Below are 22,030 nucleotides of genomic sequence, written 5' to 3'. Positions count from 1 at the left end.
TATGTATGTATATATACATATATATGTATATATATATATGCATTTGTATATAAAGAATACAATAGGATATATGTGTATATTCATATATATCCTCTTTTCTTCTGGGAAAAGCCCCAAGCATGCCATCTCTTTCTCTCTCTCTCTCTTTGTATATATATATATATATATATATATATATATATATATATATATATATGCATGTGTGTGTGTATATATATATATGGAAGAAGGATAAAAGAGAGAAATTTATCCCTCTAGGTTATTTTATTAGGTAGATTTTAATTTCAAGTAATTTTGGTGAAGTTGCCTCCTATCTTCCTTAAGAATAATGACATGTTTTAACTTTTCTTCTTCCTAGAAATGCTTCACTTGATCCCAAGTTTGCATGTTCACCCAGAAAGAGTGGAGCTGAGCAAGTTGGAACTTCTGATGACACTCTAAACTCATGTGAGTGTAACTTATACCACATTTAAAAAATAAAGAGGAAATTGCCTCCTGTGATTTGCTAAGAGCCTTGGAAAGGAAGATATTTGAGAATTAATACGGTTGTTTACTCCATACTGCGCATGGATAGTCCTGTTGCTGCTGAGTTGGGTGAGACCACAAACTCCTATGAGGAGATCTTTGAAGCAGAGATTCTCCCACAGATAGGGATTAAGTTTTCTCTCTCAGGAAAAAACCTGCAGGCCTAAACAAGCAAAGCAACCTTAATTCACTTCAATATCCTCTTGCTTCTATTTATCTGTCTACTTGTCTGCTTTCCTATCTATCTATCTATCTATCTATCTATCTATCTATCTATCTATCTATCTTCTCTCTATCATCTATCTATCTATTTATCTCTAGATCAACTGATTGATCTATGTATTTGTGTATCTCTTGGTCTATCTAATCTATCGTCATCTGTCTATTAGTGTCTTTTATGGATTTACATTTCTCTAAAGAGTTGACAATAATTTGTTAATATACAGTGAAGTCCATGAGAAGGAATTATATCGTTTTGTGTATTTTCAGTACTTAGGACAGTATCTAAATTGGTAAAAGATCAGAGTGGTGTTGTCATGTATCTAGGTAATCTAGGTATGGCAGAAGCTGAGATAGAAGGACTAAAGCAAGTTTAAGGCCAGTGTGGGTTACTTTCTGAGTTTTGAGGTAGCCTACGCTACAGCGTGAGACCATCTCTCCCCTAAAAATCCTAATATAAATAAATAAATAATAGGATCACAATTATTATATTGATTGTTTTCAGCTTTCATCTCGTTTCCACTCAATATCTTATTGTTAAAATTTACCTTGAAGTTCGGCTCAAATTCTACTTAACAATGTAACAATCCATAAGACTTTTTCTCTGTACTATTCAACACATAGCAAGGTTTCAAAAATTTTCTTAAGTCTTTTATCATAATTTATCCTAATCACTTCATCTACATCTTAGTCCTTTGAGATCAGAGCAATTAATTTGTCAATTTTTATAGTCTTACTAACACTTGGATAAGCTCTTACTCTTCGATAATTATTAATGACCAACCTCCAATAATCCCCCTTTTCTGTCTAAATAAAAAGGCCATTTTCTTTACAGTAAGAATTATGAAACAATTATAAAAACCAACAGCTAAAGCTTACATATGTAATGTCTAGTGTAAGTATACTTGGCAATCTTGAAGAAAATATCTATTTTTTTAATGAGGGTCTGAGTTTTTGTGCACGTTATTTTATTGTTTGTATCTTTCACCCTAAAAACATTTATCTAGACCTTGAACATCTTTTTATTTTTTTAATTTTTATTAATTTTTTTCTATTAATCACAGGTTTTTACTTTGTATCCCAGCTGTAGCCCCCTTCCTCATTCCCTCCCAACCCCACCCTCCCTCCTTCATCTCCTCCCTGCCCCTTTCCAAGTCCACTTAAACATCTTTTTAATTCCTAAGTAACTAAGCTAATTGTAAAACTATAACTATCTAGTCTTCAACCCTATCAGAGACTTGAGAAGAAATAAATTACTTGTGTAAATAGGAAGTGCATGCTAGCAGCTTCCAAAAAAAATAAAATAGAAAATTATATGGACAGTTTGCTACCTGAACAGCCACCCCAAACTCTCTATAATGTTGAAGCATCATTTTCAGCCTTCTGTCACAGTATATTTGAAAAACATATTTGTGAAACAGGGACTATTTAGGACTTGTTTACCCTGGCTTGACATATTTAGGCTGTCGAATTGGCCTGCATTTGAGCTTGCCCATTTTAGGCAGAATTCTGTCTGTTGTGAAACCAGGAGGCCTGATTTGCCATATTTGAAGCCGTGTCCATGTGAAGGTTTTGTGATGATCATTATCTTCTTTGAGGTAGGCTGTGTGCTGCCAGGAGATGCCATGTCTTATTGTCAAAGAATCTTTAAAATAATAAAAAACATTTCTAAATGCCATATTCTGTAGGTCTCTGAGGTTTTTGAAGACTTATCTATCTATAGAATCATATCTATCTGTTGAACCTAGGGTGTATATTCCTGTGATAAATTAGACTAGTGTCTGGCATGACCATGAATTTATTAACTAACAATTAGCTTTCATTACCTAATATCCTAAACAGTTTGTAAGAACAGTTTAAGAGTGTTGGAAGTAACGTTAAACTTGTAGCAATATACAAAATCCTATACCAAAGAGTTTAAAATAATTTTATTTGAGAATAAGAAATAAAGCCTTAAGTTGAGTAAATTAAATAATCTACCTTTTCTCTTTATTCCTGTAAATATTCCCGTATTTCCTTTTATTTCTTTTTAACTCCTTTTCTTCTTACTTAAGAAAAAAAGAAAGAGGAAAAAAAGAAAAGGGAGAAATCACTGAGTCTAACCTCATTTTCTCTCTGAACAAGACCATTAATACCTTATAACCATCTTCCAATGACAATAAACATTCATAGCCCCAGAAAACAATGAAAAACCTGCCTAACCCCCCTTTAATGGAAATGAGATGTCACTCTCATGGGTTTTTTTAAGCTGATTTTGGGGGCAAAGCAATCTTGTTTGGGGGCCCAAAAATGGTTGATTAAGTAAGCATTAACATTTGTGGTCCAGTCTTTGAATGTTGAGAAATTCCAAGCTTGATAGAAGTCCTTTTTGGAACAGTCTAAAATGCTGGACCAAACTGAGATCAGTAGCTCTTTGTCAAAGCTCTCCAAGGAACAGGTTTTGATGAAGAACAGCAATTGAAGCAGTTGAGACTGGAACAAGGAGGATTCTGGAACAGATGTGTCATCGTCGCAGCATGTTGAAAGGATGAGTCCTAATCAGGTTTCATCCAGCATCACCAGAGTCCAGTTCTTTTGTTCTGAAAATATATAATTTCTCACAAGCATTATACAGTTGTAAAACTGTAAAATATGAGATGTGCAGGATGCATAGATCAATTAAGTATGGCTCTCTGCTCTTTGTATGAGCAGAAGAAAGACATTTGTAAGTCTATATTTATGCCATATGAAAGGATGGCATGTACATGTCATGGGGATTCTGTAGCCAACAAGAATTATTGGCTGTTTATAGACATCCATGTATCAGTCAGTTTCAGAGCTATTCCCATGTAGCTGGATCAGCAATATAAGGTACCATTATTATTGAACATACAATCATTTTCATGTTGAAATCAAAACAAGGTTGTATGACCCTAAATATCCTCTTTGGGCTCTTGTGTGCCTGTTGTATTAGGCCAAGCTGCTACCCATCTCCAGAGAGAAGGCCTCAAATAGAGAGACAGTCTGGTGCCTTGAGCAATAGACCTGATAGACTAGGATCAGAGGGAAGGGGAGGAGGACCTCCCTTATCAGTGGACGGGAAAGGGACATGGGTGGGGAAGAGGGAGGAAAGGAGGGATAGAGGTATAGGAGGGATACAAAGTGAATAAACTATAATTAATTAAAATAAAAATTAAAAAGTTATCCAGAGAAAAAAGAAAAGGCATGTTTTAAGTAAACTTTATATAAACTCCCTTTTAATTTAGAGTTTAAGCATACCCTAGGCATCATGTACCTGTTTAGGCCTGGATTTTTATATATATTGTGACTATTTTTGTCCTATCCCCTTTTCTATATGGAATAGGCAATTATGCCTTTATAGCCAAGTTTTATATGAGTCCTTTTACCTTTAGAATTTAAGCATACCCTAGACAGCTTGTCCCTGTGTTTTTACATCGATTGTGGTTATTCTTTGGCTTGTGCTTTTTGTGATATGGGATGGACAGTTCTGCCTTTTAAACATATTAATTGTAATCTTTGAGGTTTTAGGACTTAACTAGGCTGGCGTGTACTTTGCCTTCTATAAACCCCCTGTGTCTTTTGTGCATCAGTAATGACTGACATCTGTGAAAATGTCTCATGTTTGAAAGGATAAGCCAACTGCCAGAGCAGTATGATACCTTAATTTAGTCAGCATTTAAATTTTTTTTTTTGATGTGGAAGGCATGCAGTTTGCATGTTTGTCTCCCAGCCTAATTTTGGGTATTTACCTTGACCAACAGATCCTTCAGCATCAGTTCTCCTGTGGAAGTCCCACTTTCTGAGGAGACTGGCCAGCCTTTTTAGAGCAGTAGGACATATTCTCTCCTTTCATAAACCTAAAATTGATGTAAATCCAACTTTAGATCTGTCAGGACATACCATACCATCTTGTTCGTTAAGAAAAAAGAACTTGCATAGTAACCTTAAGGAAGAGTTTGTCATTTAGAATTCTAGACTGTCTTTGCAAGCAGCTAACAACAGGAGTTACTGCCCTCGCTTCTCTTATGTCAATTAGGTTGATCCTGAACTCAGAGATCTGCTTGTTTCTGTCTCCTTTGTTTTGGGATTAAAGGCGTGAGCCATTACCCTCTTGTTCAAATACTTTATGTCAAATCTATTATCATTGTAATTCAAATCCTTTAAAGGAAAATTAAGGAAAGAAACAAAATTTTAAATTTTATGAGAGTTGTGCCAATTTAGGCTGTAACAAGCAAAGTTCAGTTAATATATGTATATATATTTTTTGGAATTTATTTGTTGTTAAATATTGGTGGACCCTTCCTGGAAAGAGCTAACAAGCATCTTGCAGTCAGAGACTTGGAATTCTAGCCGCTATTAATCCAGTTTTTATCAGGAAGAGTGCCCTTTCTACAATCTGAAATTTAGTATTCCCTGGGCTTTCTCCCCATTTTCTCCTTCAATATTTTTTGGAGAAGGCCTTAGAAGAGCCATCAATCACCATTAAACACATTACAACCAGGTTCATGACTGCGACAACCAAAACAAAGCCAAAAGGAATGGAGACACCTTCAGCCACGGTGTTTTTATTTTAGTTGTGATTCCAGGCCGAGCTCTGTCTAGAGGTCTGTCTGTCTCTTAGCTCTGCCTTTCCTAGCCATGGCTGCAGTTGTTGCTCTGTTAAAGCAGAGATAGCTGGCAACAACAGAAAGAGGCATTAAAGCTTGTATACTCCCTGGCAGTAAAGGGTAGCTGAAGACAGTTTTATTAAGTTTGCTCCTTTTGTCTTCGGATTTGGGTCTGAACGCAGTAGGCTGTCCTTTGGTTGTGGGTGTGAGCCACTCCTGATGAGACCTGATAGACTAGGATCAGAGGGAAGGGGAGGAGGACCTTCCTTATCAATGGTCTGGGAGAAGAACACAGGTGGGGAAGAGGGAGGGTAGGGTTGGGAGGGGAAGCAGGAGGGAGGTACAGTGAATAAACTGTGATTAATAAAAATAAAAATAATTTTAAAAAAGAGTCTCTTAAAGAGACAGTATTTGACCCAGGAGTTTTTAGATTTTAAATTTGGATTGTTTTGCTGGGAGCCTATTGCCCCCACTAAATTATGATAAAGTATGATTTAAAAGCTGTGGATACTTACAATAGTTGGGTATTACAATCGTATAACATCGTATGATATTTCTACGGTACTTATCAATGAGTTCTGGATATACATGTCTTGTGTAGGGAAGCAACTTTAGTCAAATGCCATGGAAATAAAACAAATCAAAGGTAACTCCCTGTAAGCAAGCACTATTAGAGAGAAACAAACACAAGATTCAAGGTGAATCCAAGGATTCTGCCAAAGATGGGTATAAAAGCAAACATTTGGGCACAGAAGTCTAAAAAATTAGTTGGAGACGCTTAAAACTGAATGGCCATTGATTAAGTCATTGCAAAGGAAATAAAATTTTCTTGTAGACTCTTTATGTTTCTAATAAATGCAAATAATAATACATAAAATAAGACAGCTACAAAGTGCTTCAAGAATCTGTGAAGTCAGGACCATCTTGTCTGTATGCACACTTTCTCTTCTTTCCTGCTTTGTCAGGCCAACATAGGTGTTCTGTGCTGTACTTCCTCCTCCTCCACTTCCTCCTCTTTTGCTTCTATTTCTTCTTTAAGATTTTTCAAAAATCTTATGTGTGAGTGTGTGTGTGTATTTTTCCCTATCCCTCCCACTTCCCTGTCCCACTAAGTCATTTTACTGTTTCTCTTATGTGTTTAGAGCTAACTTGGCTCTGGACAACTTACATGGGGCTTTCCTCTCAAGAAAATCAAATCTGTTTTCATCATCCATTAATTGTCTATAGTTCTTGATCTAGGGATATGACCTTGTGACATTTTCCCCATTCACATTGGCATACCATCTGGTGGTAGTATTATGCAGATGATTAACAAACCTATTTCTGCCTTTTGCTGATGTTTTGTGGACACAACTTCCCTCTTATATCGTTTTGTTTTGTTTTGTTTTTCCTTTTTTTAACAGAGTTCCTCTGTGTAACATCCCCAGTTGTCCTAGAAATCACTCCTTAGACCACCCTGACCTTGAACAGAGACCCTCCTGCCTCTGCTTCCCTAGTGCTGGGACTAAAGAAATTCAAGGTCTAATCCATCACTGCTTCATATCTTGAAGACACTAACTCACAGCAGCTGTCCTGGCCTTCTGGATTTTACAATATTTGTTTCCCCACCTAAGGCTAAAGGAACATTAGGTTTTTTGTTTGTTTTTCTCTTTGTTGTCAAACTTAAATATATCTCCTTATTTGCATTAAGTTAATTTGTCTCAGGTTTGATGTTTTAAAACTCAGCTAAGGATTACCTGTAACTGGATGCACTAAAACCCATGATTTAAAGTTTCTCCATAGCTGAAATTGGGATGTAAAGTGATTCAATAAATAAATAGATGGAGAAAAAAATTGTTTTTCCACAGCACACCTTTCTGCCAGAACTTTGTCTGAAAAACATCAATCAAATCTGTAATGATTCTTTGATGGCTTGAGGATAACTTATTTTTTTTAATAACTATTCAGTTTTTCATTAGTTTTAACTTACAGATAAGAAACAATTTGTTTAATGAAACTGTGCTGGAATTAATTTGTATTTTTCCATAACAAAATTTTAGAATGCAAACTGTTTTTATACTCAATATTTGGCTCATGTGGCTTGAATGATTGCTCATTCACATAGGCCACTCTTTCCAAGATACAAATTCTTAAGAGCAAAGATGGCATCCTGGAGGTGCTGTTAGGAAATGTCATTGTTCTACAAGCACTGTGGACCAGGCTTACACAAACTCAGGTGGGTTAACTTAGCCCCGCAACCTCAGCCAAACAATACACTACCTTTTTATAAATTTTGATTTTCTCCTTAAAAAAAAATCCCCATAATAATTTGAAAAGTAATACAGAAGCACAGACAATAGCCAGATCCTTCTTAGCAATATTTCCAGGTAGCCTTCTTTCTCATGCAAGGTCCTTACGGCTCAAACTTCTCAAAGCTGCCATCTCTGATGGGGGCAGCATCTCTTACAGATTCCCCTGGAGGAACTGCCTGAGATTATTTTATTGCCACCTTTAAATATATATGGATGAATATGCTCTACAATACAAATAGTTGCTATTGCTATAAGGGAATTAGTGTGATGTGTATGCACGTTTACCATAAAGAAGACTGTGGTGGTGATAGTAGTGGTGGTGGTTTTCAGGGAGGCAGAACATTATTTTACCAATTTGCTGATGTTTTTTTATTTTTAAAAAAGACGTGTCTAAAACCAGCCGAATCAGATGTCTCCCATCTGCAGAGAACTCAAATGAGAAATGTGCTTGGTTATTAAATTACTGAATTAGCCTTTGAACACTTTTTATTGTTTGTGTTGGAAGAGGTAATTCTTGATATTAAACTTAGCACTGGAGGAGATTACATAACCACCCACTGACAACATTTTAGGCTTTTCAATTTAGCTGTTTCTATGGAATTGTGAGTGGAATTATAAACCTACTGTGGGAAACTGGATAATTGTAGCAGGGATTTATTTATTTTTTTTTAATAATCTTAGCCTGAAACAACATTAAAATCACATAGTACCCTTTGATTACCTCCCCCTAAGGGGGGTACAGCCTTACCAGACCACCTAGGAAGATAATGCAGCCACTCTTGATGAGACCTGATAGACTAGGGTCACATGGAAGGGGAGGAGGACCTCTCCTATCAGTGGACTGGGGAAAGGACATGGGTGGAGAAGGGGCAGGGAGGGTGAGATTGGGAGGGGACAAGGGAGGAGGCTACAGCTGGAATAAAATGTGAATAAACTAATTAATAAAAATAAATAAATGTAAAAAATGACATAGCACCTTGAAATTCTTATTTTACCATCTAGTGAGCAAACAGTATTTTCTATAATTTTATGATTCATCTCGGATATCTTTATGAAGACTGTTAGCTGCAGAGGAAGCACATAGTCTGTTACTTGCTATTATGCAATAGATATTACACACGGGATTAAACATTGCTTCCTTAACAGTGATATTAAATGGTGCACCTACTTTCAGATAGTGAATTCAGCAAGTCTCATTAATTCTAAGATGCACACTTTGTCCAAAAACATTCAGTCTTAAAATTGAGGCACATTTTTTTAGCATTGCTAAATAACTTAGTTCTCATCAGGCATTTCTTTTGCATAATAAATGAAATAGCATGGTCTTATATTTGATAATATTTTACTCGCTAAGATTAGTTCACTAGACATTGATGACATTGACACGCACACGTGCATGTGTTTGCGTATGTAGATGTTTGTGTGCATTTGCATGTGTGGAGGTTTAGTATGTGTATGTGTGCATGTTTGTGTGTGTGCATTTATGTGCATGTGTGTGTACATACCTCTTTCTATGTATGTATGTTTTTGTGTCAACAAGTGTGTATGTGCACATATGTTTGTGAAAGCACACATATGTGTGTTTATTACATGTGTGTGTAGGCTCCTGTGTATGTGTGTGAACCCAGGTGTGTGGGTGTGTATACATAGCAGTGATATCTTTAAAAAAAAATTAACTTTACTTCTTTTTTATTTTTATTTTTATTTCTATTTTTATTATTTACACTTTATTCACTTTGTATCTCCCCATAAGCCCCTCCCGCCTCCCCTCCTGATTCCACCCTCCCCCCTCTTCTTCACTCATGCCCCTCCCCAAGTCCACTGATAGGGGAGGTTCTCCTCTCCTTTCTGATCTTAGTCTATCAGATCACATCAGGAGTGGCTGCATTGTCATCTTCTGTGGCCTGGTAAGGCTGCTCCCCCCTCAGCGGGAGGTGATCAAAGAGCAGGCCAATCTTTACGTGACACGTGGAAGTCATTTCTACTTTAGCTATGAAAATTACAACAAAACACCACAAAATTTACAAGGTAAAACACAAAAGAAAGCAATTAACTGCACTCTTTTTAACACTGAGCTTACTGTACACACACACACACACACACACACACACACAGTCCATTTGTTTTTTTAACCTCTGTGTATTGCTTAAAGACATGTATATTAGGTGTTTACTTAATAAAAGGAAGACATACATTGATTCCTTAAGAAACAGCATTAAGGTGGGACCTCCTCCCCTCTCCCCCCAAAAGGGAGGAGCAGTCCTGCAAGGCCAGAGGAGGACTTTGCAGCCAGTCCTGAAGATACCTGATAAAATAGGGTCAGATGAAAGGGGAGAAGGTCCTCCCATATAAGTGGACTTGGAAAGGGGCAGGGAGAAGATGAGGGAGAGAGGGTGGGATTGGGAGGGAAAGAGGGAGCAGGATACAGCAGGGATGCAAAGTTAACAAACTGTAAATAATATTAAAAAAATAAATGAATAAAATGGAAAAAAAAGAAACAACATTAAAAGTAAATGAATTTTTTCTCCCTCTCTGACGTTTTTAGAAAGGAACACATAGTAGAGCACACACACAGACACACAGACACACATACACAGACACAAATATGCACACACACACACATGCACAAATGCACACACCCACATGTGCACCTACTTATGCACACATATATGTAGACATGTGAGTATGCATGTGGACACACATACACCCACACTAAGACATTATTCTCCCTGTAATTCCACTAGACCCAAGTTATATGTGCAACACAGAACTTACCTATAATATATCACTCCCATGTCTCTAAGTATTTAGCACTTACAGAAAAAAACACCATTTATTTTAATAATAGAAATTACATTTAATCAATATGCTCTTTGCTTTGGATCCATTTGTGACTCCAGAGAAAGCTTTAATAACATGTTATGGGTAGAAATCATCCATCTGAAGAATAAATCTAAAGGAAAGTGCTGGCTGTGCTTCATTCCAAATCAGCAGCTACGGAACTGACAGATTTTATATTCTGTGGCATCACAACACCTATTTTGCTGTGACTGAGTTCTTGGCCTTTTAAAATTATTTTGTTGGTACTATATATTTTACCAACAATCAATCAATCAATACATTTCTTCTTTTATTACATTTACTTATTTATCTTATGTATGTAAATGTATGTGTGTGTGTGTGTGTGTGTGTGTGTGTGTTTGTGTGTGACTTAATATACACATGGATGTGGAAAGACAGCTTGCGGGGTTCAGTCCTCACCCCATTATATGGGCCTCAGGGATGGAACTCATGTTATCAGGTTTTTTTTTTAATTTTTTATTAATTACACTTTATTCATTTTGTATCCCCTCATAAGCCCCTCCTTCCTCCCCTCCCGATCCCATCCTCCCTCCCCTTTCTGCATGCATGCCACTCCCCAAGTCCACTGATAGGGGAGGTTCTCCTCTTCTTTCTGATCTTAGTCTATCAGTTCTCATCAAAAGTGGCTGCATTGTCCTCTACTGTGGCCTGGTAAGGCTGCTCCCCCCTCAGGGGGAAGTGATCAACGAGCAGGCCAATCAGATTATGTCAGAGGCAGTCCCTCTTCCCATTGCTATGTAACCCACTTGGACACTGAACTGCCATGGGCTACACCTGTGCAGGGGTTCCAGGTCATCTCCACGAATAGTCCATGGTTGGAGTATGAGTCGCTGGGAAGTTCCTTGTGTTCAAATTATCTTGTTCTGTTGCTCTCCTTGTGGAGTTCCCATCCCCTCCAGCTCTGTTATCAGGCTTTTTATCAAGTGCTTTTCCCTACCATCCTTGTCATTTGGTCTACAAAGTTTCTTGCCTCAGTAAGCATATTGATATCACTTTTTTTTTTCTAAATGAGCCTTAATTATTGAATAATTCTATTTTATATAATGATCTGTGGTTCTCCTCCTCCTTGAAGGCCTGTCTTCCACCAGCCCACAAAGTCAGAAGGGGCATGAGATGATGAGCAAGGTTGGGAAGGCCTATAAGCACTACTGGGATCACACACTCCAGGAACCACTCAGGGAGCTAGTTCAACCCTACTTCCAGAGAGCAAAGGCTTTATATCCACTGCGGAGTGGATGGGGGATTCCAAGGATAGGTGTTAATATTTGGTTTCAACTTGGCACTTCAAGGGTACTTGATTTGCATTAAACAGCATGCTCCTATCATAAGAATGGGAGCACAGTACCTAATTATCCTATAGGTGCAGGGAGGGAAGAGTTAGCAGGAATCTGTGTCAAAAGCCATATATCGAATGTGGTTAGTGGCATCTATCTCAAGACTCTCTCCAGATGAAGTGAGGCAGAGAGCAGGAGGTCCGGCTGGGGAGAGGGAGTCCTGCACCTTAATGCCGAGGACAGAATGGCTATCCAGGCTGGAAAGCTGGAAAGACTGCAACCTCAAACAGCAGGATCTTTCCAAGAATAACCTACTCATTTTTTTTTTTTTTTTTTTTTTTGTGGCATAATAAAACACATTTAATGTCCTTAAGAATTTGAGTAAGTGTAGCTATCCCGGCAAAACATGAACATGTGTTTAGACGTTAGCACACTGGCATTATTTCAATTTTTTTAATAGTTGATTGTACTTCTTTGTAAAATAAGAATGTTCCATAGGATTCGTCTGATTTTCTCTGTAGACTTCTATACTGACTTATTTAATTCTTTTAAATAAGTACTAGTCAATACTCTAGAGTTAAAACAAGCACAGTTATATATGGAAAGAATTGGAGTCAGGATGGGAATGGCTACCATTCTGTCCGTGGCCCTCATGATGCTGGTTTACTCAGTTTAATATGGTAAAATATCTACATAATAAGTCCACATTATTAAATCCTTTTACATGCTATTCAGATTCAGCTCTGCCTCTCCAGCTTTCAGGAGAGTGCTTCTGTACATTGCCACGTAGTTACAAAGCAGATAGGTGATCAAAATGTTGATCTGCTATTATTTTGATTTGTTCTTTCATCCATAATGAATACCCGTTTTTTTCCCTTCATTTATTGACTATCGTAATTTGGCTTTTTAAAAATCTGTCTGTTTGTGTCCTTGGTTGAATCATGGTAAAAAGTGACCAGAATGATGTATAATACAGAGGTCAGAGAGGAAGAGACTAAGGCATTCTCACTGTCCTGTGTACTCCTGCCTGCAGGAAAGCAATCTTCCCCCCCGGAGGCATGTGATGAACTTGGCATTTGGACTGAATGCCAAAGCAAACATATAATTTAGTCAAAGTCAGGTCTTGCTGTTTCTTGGCATTTATGTTGATTAAAGGAAAAACACATTAGGTGTTGACTTTCCATGTTTTTTATTAAACTACCTGCTAGCAGGTGGTATAAAAACTCCACCCACCTTCATTTAATTTAATTACAGCTGTATATACATGATTTTCTATTCCCCTGTCTGCTACAACTCTTCTCATGTCTCCCCGAATTCTTTACACATTTATGACCTCTTCTTAAACTACTGTTACATAAATATGTATAAATGTACATGTGTGTATTATGTATATATGAGTACAAGTGTGGTTTGTATGTGTATGTGTCTATGTATATTTGGCTGATTACAAGAGTTTCGATACCATATTGTGGAGGTAGATATCAATGTTTTAACAGTGAAGTTATGATCAAAATGTCCTACATTTATGGTAGTATAATTAAACATCAGTATGTTTTATAGTTCTGCTGGTGGACTAAGATTGTAATGATAGAGCTTTATTTAAGCAGAATTTCAAGTTTTGTTTTAAAATCTCTTTATCTGTTATTTTGCTAAAATATAATTCAATACTTATTATGTAGCAAAAGTCATACTTATGCAATATTATCTTAACTTTATAGGTAAGAAAAACATAATAACAGCAATACGATAAATTTCATTATGGTTATCCAGCTAGAAAATAATAGTCTTGGGAGTCAACATAAATTTGCCTAAATCAAACTATTCCCTGAGTATCACCTGTTATACTTTATCTTATAACACCCTCCATTTTACACTGCATCTAGTAGGATGCTATTTATTCTCCCATTCAGACTTCTTTTAACAAATTCCAGGTCTTTATATTACCCCTTTCTTTCATAAGATTCCCTGTACTCTGCCCAAAGATTGGCTATGATTCTCAGCATCTGCTTTGATACCTTGCTGGGCAGAGTCTTTCAGAGGCCCTCCTTTGTAAGCTCCTGTCTTGTTCCCTATTTTCTCTCTTTTCCGATGTTCATCCCGTTTGCCTTTCTGAGTGGGGATTGGTCATCTTACCCAGGGTCCTCCTTCTTACGTAGCTTCTTTAGCTCTATAGATTATAGGATGTTAATCCTATATTTTATGTCCAATATCCACTTATAAGAGAGTATTTACCATGTATGTTTTTCTGCTTCTGGGATACCTCACTCAGGATGATCCTTCTTAGATCCCACCATTTGCCTGCAATTTTCACGATTTCCTTGTTTTTAATTGCTCAGTAGTATTCCATTGTGTATATGTACCGCAATTTCTGCATCCATTCCTATGTTGAGGGTCATCTGGGTTGTTTTCAGATTCTGGCTATTACAAATAAAGCTGCTATGAACATGGTTAAGGAAATGTCCTTGTTATATACTTGAACATGTTTTAGATATATGCCTACCAGTGATATAGCTGGATCTTGAGGAAGCACTATTCCTAATTGAGAGAGCACCAGATGATTTCCAAAGTGGTTGTTTAAGTTTACATTCTCAGCAGCAATGGGGGGGGGTTCCCATTTCTCCACCTTCTTTAACACTTTGAATTAAACATAATTTTAATTATAGTAACTTTACTATACTAACTTTACTAATTATAGTATCTTTACTATCTATTCCCAAACATATCATAACTTTTTGCTACTATATAATGATATATTCATCATTCTACCTCTTTCCTCTAACTAGCTAAGATTACACAACAATTGACCTCATGTGCCCCATTCCATGCCGTACGAAATAACAAGATATAATTCATTCTTATAATGGGACATTGAATAGTTACACACCCATTTTCTTTATCCATTCACTCATTAATGGGCCCTTGGGTTCTTTCTCTTCCTCAGAGGTTATAAATAGTGTAGCAATACACATCAAAAGTTGATATTTCTTCGGCATACCTTAATTTCTTCTAAGTATACAAACAATAGTAAGAGTGGTGCTTCTAACGTGCATTCTGGTTGTTCTGCTTTTAATATTCTGGCGTGCTTAAGTATTGTTTTCTATAATGGCTACACTAAATTACATTGGTTTATGGAGAATGCAAGTGTCATTTTCCTCTACATCCTTGCTGGTAGCTTTAATCTTTAGTGCATTTCAAAGTAACCAGTTAATATTTGTGAAAGGTATTTCATTGTGACTTTTATTTGTATTTTGCTAATGTCTAGTAATGTTGAGCATTTCCTTTCTCTCATTGTTGGTTATTTGTAGGTCAATTGTCTGTTATGAATTCCATTATTTTGCTATTGATTTTTTAATACTTCCTTTTATATACATAGTCTTGTGTGTGTGTGTGTGTGTGTGTGTTTATCACCTTCCTTAGATACATTTTAAGTATGTCTTACAGAATTCAGTGCCTGGGTAAGGCAGACCAAATTTTAGAACCCACTTCCTGCTCAAATATTCTTCTTTTTTTTTTCCTTTTTTCATTAATTAATCCAATTTACATATCAGTCATAGGCCTCTTCTTCCTCTCCTCTTAGTCCCAACCTCCTTTTTGCATTCCCCATGCCCTCTTCCTTAGAATATAAGAGCTCCCATGCCCAGACATCCCAGCCCATCTGTTAAAAAAATGGGATACATAGCTAAACATTGAATTCTCAACAGAGGAATCTGGAATAGTGGAGAAACAAATTAATGTTCAACGTCCTTAGTCATCAGGGAAATGCATATCAAAATGACTCTGAGATTCTATCTTACACCCATCAGAATGGCTAAGATAAAAAACTGAAGAGACAACACATCCTGGCAAGGAAGTTGAGAAAGGGGAATACTTCTCTATTGTTGGTAGTAATAAAAAATTGTACAATCACTGTGTAGATCAATCTGGCACTGTCAGAAAACTGGGAATAGTGCTACCTCAAGATCCAGCTACCACTCCTGGGTATACACCTGAAAGATGCTCCACCATAAAACAAGGTCATTTGCTCAACCATGTTCATAACAGTTTTATTCGTAATAGCCAGAAGCTGGAAACAACCTAGATGTCCCTCAACTGATGACTGGTAAAGAAACCATGGTATATTTACACAATGGAATACTGCTCAGCCAGTAAAAAACAAAAACAAAAACAAAACAAACAAAAACAAGTAAAGCATGAAATTTGCAGGCAAATGGATAGAACTAGAAAAGATCATTCTGAGTGAGGTAACCCAGACCCAGAAAGACATATATGGTATATACTCCTGTCAGATAGTACAGGATGGACATACTACAATACACAGATCACAAGAAGACAAGCCTGACGGGCATCTCAAGCTTCCTGTGGGCACACTAGTTAGGGAAGTGGAGGATATCTCTGACACAGACTATCTGCTTTTTGATAGCTCATCCCATGAGACTTCCTTACCAGGCCACCTGGGAGGAAGATGAACTCGGTCCTCATGTAAATATCTTTCTTTAAACACAGAGAATTTTCCTCACAAGCTGAACTGACTGCTTCTCAATTTGGTTCCAACAGACTGTGTTCAGTTAGTCTTTCTACAGGTACTTTTAAGCATATGTCTTAGTTTCTGGTATATTTATTTTGTTTCCGTTCAGTTTTTATTCTTTTTAAATTGAAATATCAGATTCTAGAGCCTATTAACTTCAGAAATAGAAACACAGTTTTTGCCTGTGTTTTCTAGATGAAATTTTTAATTGATACACAGTAGCAGAAACTCATAGCTCCTGTTCTGCAATACTTGAATCTTTTCAAACCTGTTAACTATGGGTTTGATGATCTTCTTTTTGGTGATTCCTTATGAATCTGTTTTGGTGGAGATGTTGGTTCCTAGCATCAAATTGTATTTCAGTTTGAACTGCCATCCTCTGAAACAATGAAATATCTTTATCTTTAAAAATTAATTACAAACTTGCCAAATACTTTCTGAATTTATCACTTTTATCCTCAGTGCACTACTAAATAGAAACAAACTAGAGAATGAACATTCTATGTTATAATTTGCACCAAAAATAAAAGTCCTTTAGTTCTATGAAATGTCTTATCAATTCATAAGAGGCAGTCATAACATTACATGAGACAGGTTACTATATTAACTGTTCAAGGTCACTTAGTGTAGGTTTTGCTCGGACAGGATTCTTCTTTCAGATATCATTCCAAATAGAATTAGGTAAATTTTAAAAATTCAAAATTTAGTGAATGAAAAAGGATGATTGTCAGGGGCTAGAGAGCTGACTCCGGCAGCTTTTGTAGACAACCAGAGTTCAGTTTGCAGTACCCACACTGGCCAGCCCACACTCATCTGTAACTCTAGGCCTAGGAGACAAGATAGATTCTAGCACATTTGAGGGCACATGCCTCCGCATACAGACAATACAGACAGACAGACAGACAGACAGACACACACACACACACACACACACACACACACACAAACATACACACACAAATGAAAACATAATTTATTTATTTATTTTTTGTATTTTATTTTTTCTTATCAGTTACATTTTATTAACTCTGTATCCCAGCCGTGTCCCAATCCCTCATTCCCTCCCAGTCCCTCCCTCCCTCCCTCATCTCCACCCTGCCCCTTGCCAAGTCCACTGATAAGGGGGACCTCCTCCCTATTCATCTGATCCTGTTTTATCAGGTATCTTCAGGACTGGCTGCAAAGCTCTCCTCTGTGGCCTAACAGGACTGCTCCTCCCTTGGGGGGTGGGGAGGCCAAAGAGCCAGTCATTGAGTTCCTGTTAGAAATAGTCCTTGTTCCCCTCACTATGGGAAACCACCAATTGGTTACTGAGCTACCACAGGCTACATCTGAGCAGAGGTTCTGGGTTACATTCATACATGGTCCTTGGTTGCATGTCAGTCTCAGAAAAGACCCTGTGCCCAGATATCTTTGGTCCTTGTGGAGCTCCTATCCTTTCCTCATCAGTCTAACTCCCCTTCTTTCTTATGATTCCCTGTACTCTGCCAGAGGTTTGGTCATGAGTCTTTGCTTTGAAAACACTGCTAGTTAGAGTCTTTCCAATGCGCTCAGTAAACTCCTGTCAATGTTCAATGCGTATCCCATCTGTCTTTCAAAACGAGGATTGATAATCTTACCCCATGTCCGCTCTCTTGATTATCTTTTTTAGGTGTATAGATTTCATTATGTTTATTATATCTTATAGGTCTATATAAGTGAGTATATACCGTGTTTGTCTTTCTCCTTCTGGGATATTTCACTCAAGATGATCTTTTCTAGATCCCACCATTTGCCTGCAAATTTCATGATTTCCTCCTTTTTGATTGCTGAGTAGTATTCCATTGTGTAAAAATACCACAATTTCTGTACCCATTCCTCCGTTGATGGACATCTGGGTTGTTTCCAGGTTCTGGCTATTACAAATAAAGCTGCTATAAACATGGTTGAGCAAATATCCCTTTTGTGTACTTGAGCAAACTTTGGGTATATACCTAGCAGTGGTATAGCTGGGACTTGAGGTAGCACTATTCCTAATTGTCTTAGAAAGCGCCAGATAGATTTCCAGAGTGGTTGTACCAGTTTACATTCCCACCAGCAGTGGAGGAGGGTTCCCCTTTCTCCACAACCTCTCCAGCATGTGTTGTCCCTTGAGTTTTTCATCTTGGCCATTCTAATGGGTGTAGGGTGAAATATCAGGGTCGTTTTGTTTTGCATTTCCCTGATGGCTAATGAGGTTGAGCATTTCTTTAAGTGTTTCTCTGCCATTCGATGTTCCTCTGTCGAGAGTTCTCTCTTTAGCTCTGTTCCCCATTTTTTAATTGGATTACTTGGTTTGCTGCTTTTCTGCTTCTTTAGTTCTTTGTATATACTCGATATTAGTCCTCTGTCAGATAAAGGGTTAGTGAAGATTCTTTCCCAATCTGTAGGCAGGCGTTTTGTTTTGATGACAGTGTCCTTTGCTTTACAGAAGCTTTTCAGTTTCATGAGGTCCCACTTATTGATTGTTGCTCTTAGAGCCTGTGCTGTTGGTGTTCTGTTCAGGAAGTTGTCTCCTGTGCCAATGAGTTCTAGGCTGTTCCCCACTTTTTCTTCTAACAGATTTAGAGTATCTGGCTTTATGTTGGGGTCCTTGATCCACTTGGACTTTAGTTTTGTGCAGGGTGATAAATATAGATCTATTTTCATTTTTCTGCATGTGGACATCCAGTTGGACCAGCACCATTTGTTGAAGATGCTGTCTTTTTTCCATTGAATGGTTTTGGCTTCTTTGTCAAAAATTGAGTATTCATAGGTGTGTGGGTTTATTTCTGGATCTTCTATGCGGTTCCATTAATCCTCCTTTCTGTTTTAATGCCAATACCATGCAGTTTTTATTACTATTGCTTTGTAGTACAACTTGAGATCGGGGATGGAGATACCTCCAGATGATCTGTTGTTGTACAGGATTGTTTTGGAGATTCTGGGTTTTTTGTTTCTCCATATGAAGCTGAGAATCTTTTTTTCAAGGTCTGTAAAGAATTGAGTTGGTATTTTGATGGGAATTGCATTGAATCTGTAGATTGCTTTTGGCAGGATGGCCATTTTCACAATGTTAATCCTACCAATCCATGAGCATGGGAGATCTTTCCATCTTCTGAGATCTTCTTCAATTTCTTTCTTCAGAGACTTGAAGTTTTTCTCAAACAGGTCTTTCACTTGCTTGGTTAGTGTCACCCCAAGGTACTTCATGTGGTTAGTGGCTATTGGGAAGGGTGTTGTTTCCCTAATTTCTTTCTCGGCCCTTTTGTCTTTGGTATACAGGAGGGCTTCTGATTTTTTTGAGTTGATTTTGTATCCTGCCAGTTTGCTGAAGGTGTTTATCAACTGGAGGAGTTCTCTGGTTAAATTTTTGGGGTCGCTCATATATACTATCATATCATCTGCGAATAGTGACACTTTGACCTCTTCCTTTCCGATTTGTATCCCCTTGATCTCCTTTAGTTGTCTTATTGCTCTGGCTAGGACTTCAAGTACTATGTTGAAGAGGTAGGGAGAGAGTGGGCAGCCTTGTCTTGTCCCTGATTTCAGTGGGATTGATTTAAGTTTCTCTCCATTGAGTTTGATGTTGGCTGTAGGCTTGCTGTATATTGCCTTTACTATGTTTAGATATGTGCCTTGTATTTCTGATCTCTCCAAGACTTTAAACATGAATGGGTGTTGGACTTTGATGAAGACATAATTTAAATCTAAAATTATATCTTAGGAAGGTCTAAAGAAAATTATACACTATAAGGTATTCACATATTCTGGGAATTTGGGTATACATTTTGAGTTGAGGAACACATTATTCTGCCAAGCAGGAAAAACCAAGTAACTAAAAATGCACAGGCTGCTTCGAGTCAATATAAATTAGTAAATGGAAAAATTATAGTTGCCTGTTTGAAATAGACATAACAGCAGTCACTCATAGATTTAGATTTGCCTAAATGTGGTTTAAGGGAAATTTCATGTTCAATTAGCTATAAAAATAGAAAAAATGTGTTCCACCGACCTGCAACTTTTACTCTGGAAACCCATAAGCAGATGTGTGAAGGAGCATGCCCGGAAGTTACTATCCCATTATAATAGGAATGTGGAAGTATTTGTGGCATTACAGTAGTTATAATAATAAGAATGGTCTTCTTTAATGTCTCTGCGGTTTTGTGATTCTAAGAATATGGCTATTTCTACCGAGTGCATCCTGCGAAGACAAGTTCAAATGCAATTACTGTAATTGGGCTTGATGAAAGTGGAGTCGATAGGAGGGTGGAAGATCATGGAGTATTTGAAACATGTCTTCATTCTGATAAGGGGCTAATGGATGAATGACAGTTAAAACTGTTCTGTGCTTTTGGTGGTTCCTATGATTTCTATGAATGCTTGCTTCTTTGATACTGGTTTCTGTCACATGTAAGGTTTTTTTCCCCCCTCTAATTACCAAGGAAGTTTAACTATGACTAAGACTGTAATATTAGATCATAAGTATCCTGTTCTTAGAAGACATACACTAACAACAGATGGGTTCTGATTTGGGATATTACTGATGAGATTTCAGGGAGCCATGTGTTAAGTACATTATGTTAGTGGTTTAGCCATCTTTTTTAGAAAACATAATTAAAATTCAACAAATTCTTTATCTAACGCTATTTATCTACCTTTTTCCCCTTCAGTATTTCATTTATTTGAAACAGCGTTTTAGGTAGCACAGGTGGCCTTGAAAGCTCTTGGATTTGAATAGCTGATCCTCTCCTGTGTCTAACGTCAAGTGATACCATGCCTAGCTTTTCTAGCATTGTTGTGTTTTGCAAAGATTCAAAACACAAATACAAAGTTGTTTGAATCAAACCAATGATCATTATGAATTTTGTTATTATTATTGAATATATATATTAATTATCGTTATCATTGCTCATTTGTCCACTGATTAATACAAACTATTCCTCTGTTAGTATTGTTTAAATAACTTTACTGATATTTTGCTTTATTTGTAAAATACAGCATCAAGGGAACAAATACAAGAAAAATCCCTTCTTATGGACTAATGAGTTAATTGCTAACTCCATGACTGCCAAACATTAAGGAAGGTATTAAATACTATGAAATGAGTATATGGAGCTACTTATTAATTTCACATGGACATACTTTCTCACGATGAAGGATAATTTCTCTACTACCACAGATGGTTAAACAGCTTGCAACAGTCAAACCTACTTTGGTACTTTAAAATAGATTTTTTTTAAATAGATTTAAAAAAATAGATTTAAAAAAAAAGTACAAATATCTTGTACTTATTTATCAGTAAAACTAGAGTGATTTGAGGAGAAAAAAATAGAGAAAAAGGGAAACTGGCAATAGACACAGATAGCTACGCTGCTGACTTGGGATAGTATTTTCTTCCTGTGAAATTCAGGTTCCTACGCATATTCAAAGATGTGAGTTGCAAATTTGTTAGAGCTGAGCACATCTTCCAATTTACAAATTTAATGTAGGAACAAATGTGTGAGTGAATGAAAATATACACAAAAGTAGATACTTAAGGATAGATGTTTATCAGAGAGGGCTGCATTGTGTTTGTGTGTTAGCGTGAACACTTTGTGTGAGTGTTATATCCTTTTAACAGCCAAATAAATACTAGATATATCAGCATTATTTTATAGCTCATAATACTAGCATGTGTCTCCTTGTGTGTATGTTCATAATAAAATTCTATAATAGATTGTTTTGCAT

The 22,030-nt window shown here is 37.0% G+C and overlaps 1 protein-coding gene across 4 annotated transcripts in view; it reads left to right on the top strand.

The window, feature by feature from the left end:
* The window catches only part of Lrrc4c (leucine rich repeat containing 4C), a 1,364,812-nt gene that overhangs the window by 527,981 nt on the left and 814,801 nt on the right, over window positions 1–22,030 (top strand). For all 4 annotated transcript variants that reach the window (XM_055599890.1, XM_055599907.1, XM_055599872.1 and 1 more), the window contains exon 3: window positions 359–447. The gene's annotated coding sequence lies outside the window, so the exon portion shown is untranslated. The remainder of the gene's footprint in view (window positions 1–358; window positions 448–22,030) is intronic.

The sequence above is a fragment of the Psammomys obesus genome, unplaced genomic scaffold, assembly GCF_907164565.1.
Source record: "Psammomys obesus unplaced genomic scaffold, mPsaObe1.curated_primary_1811, whole genome shotgun sequence".
Lineage (NCBI taxonomy): Eukaryota > Metazoa > Chordata > Mammalia > Rodentia > Muridae > Psammomys > Psammomys obesus.
The sequence above is the reverse complement of the archived record's forward strand: the minus strand, read 5'-3'. Positions and strand labels throughout refer to the sequence as shown.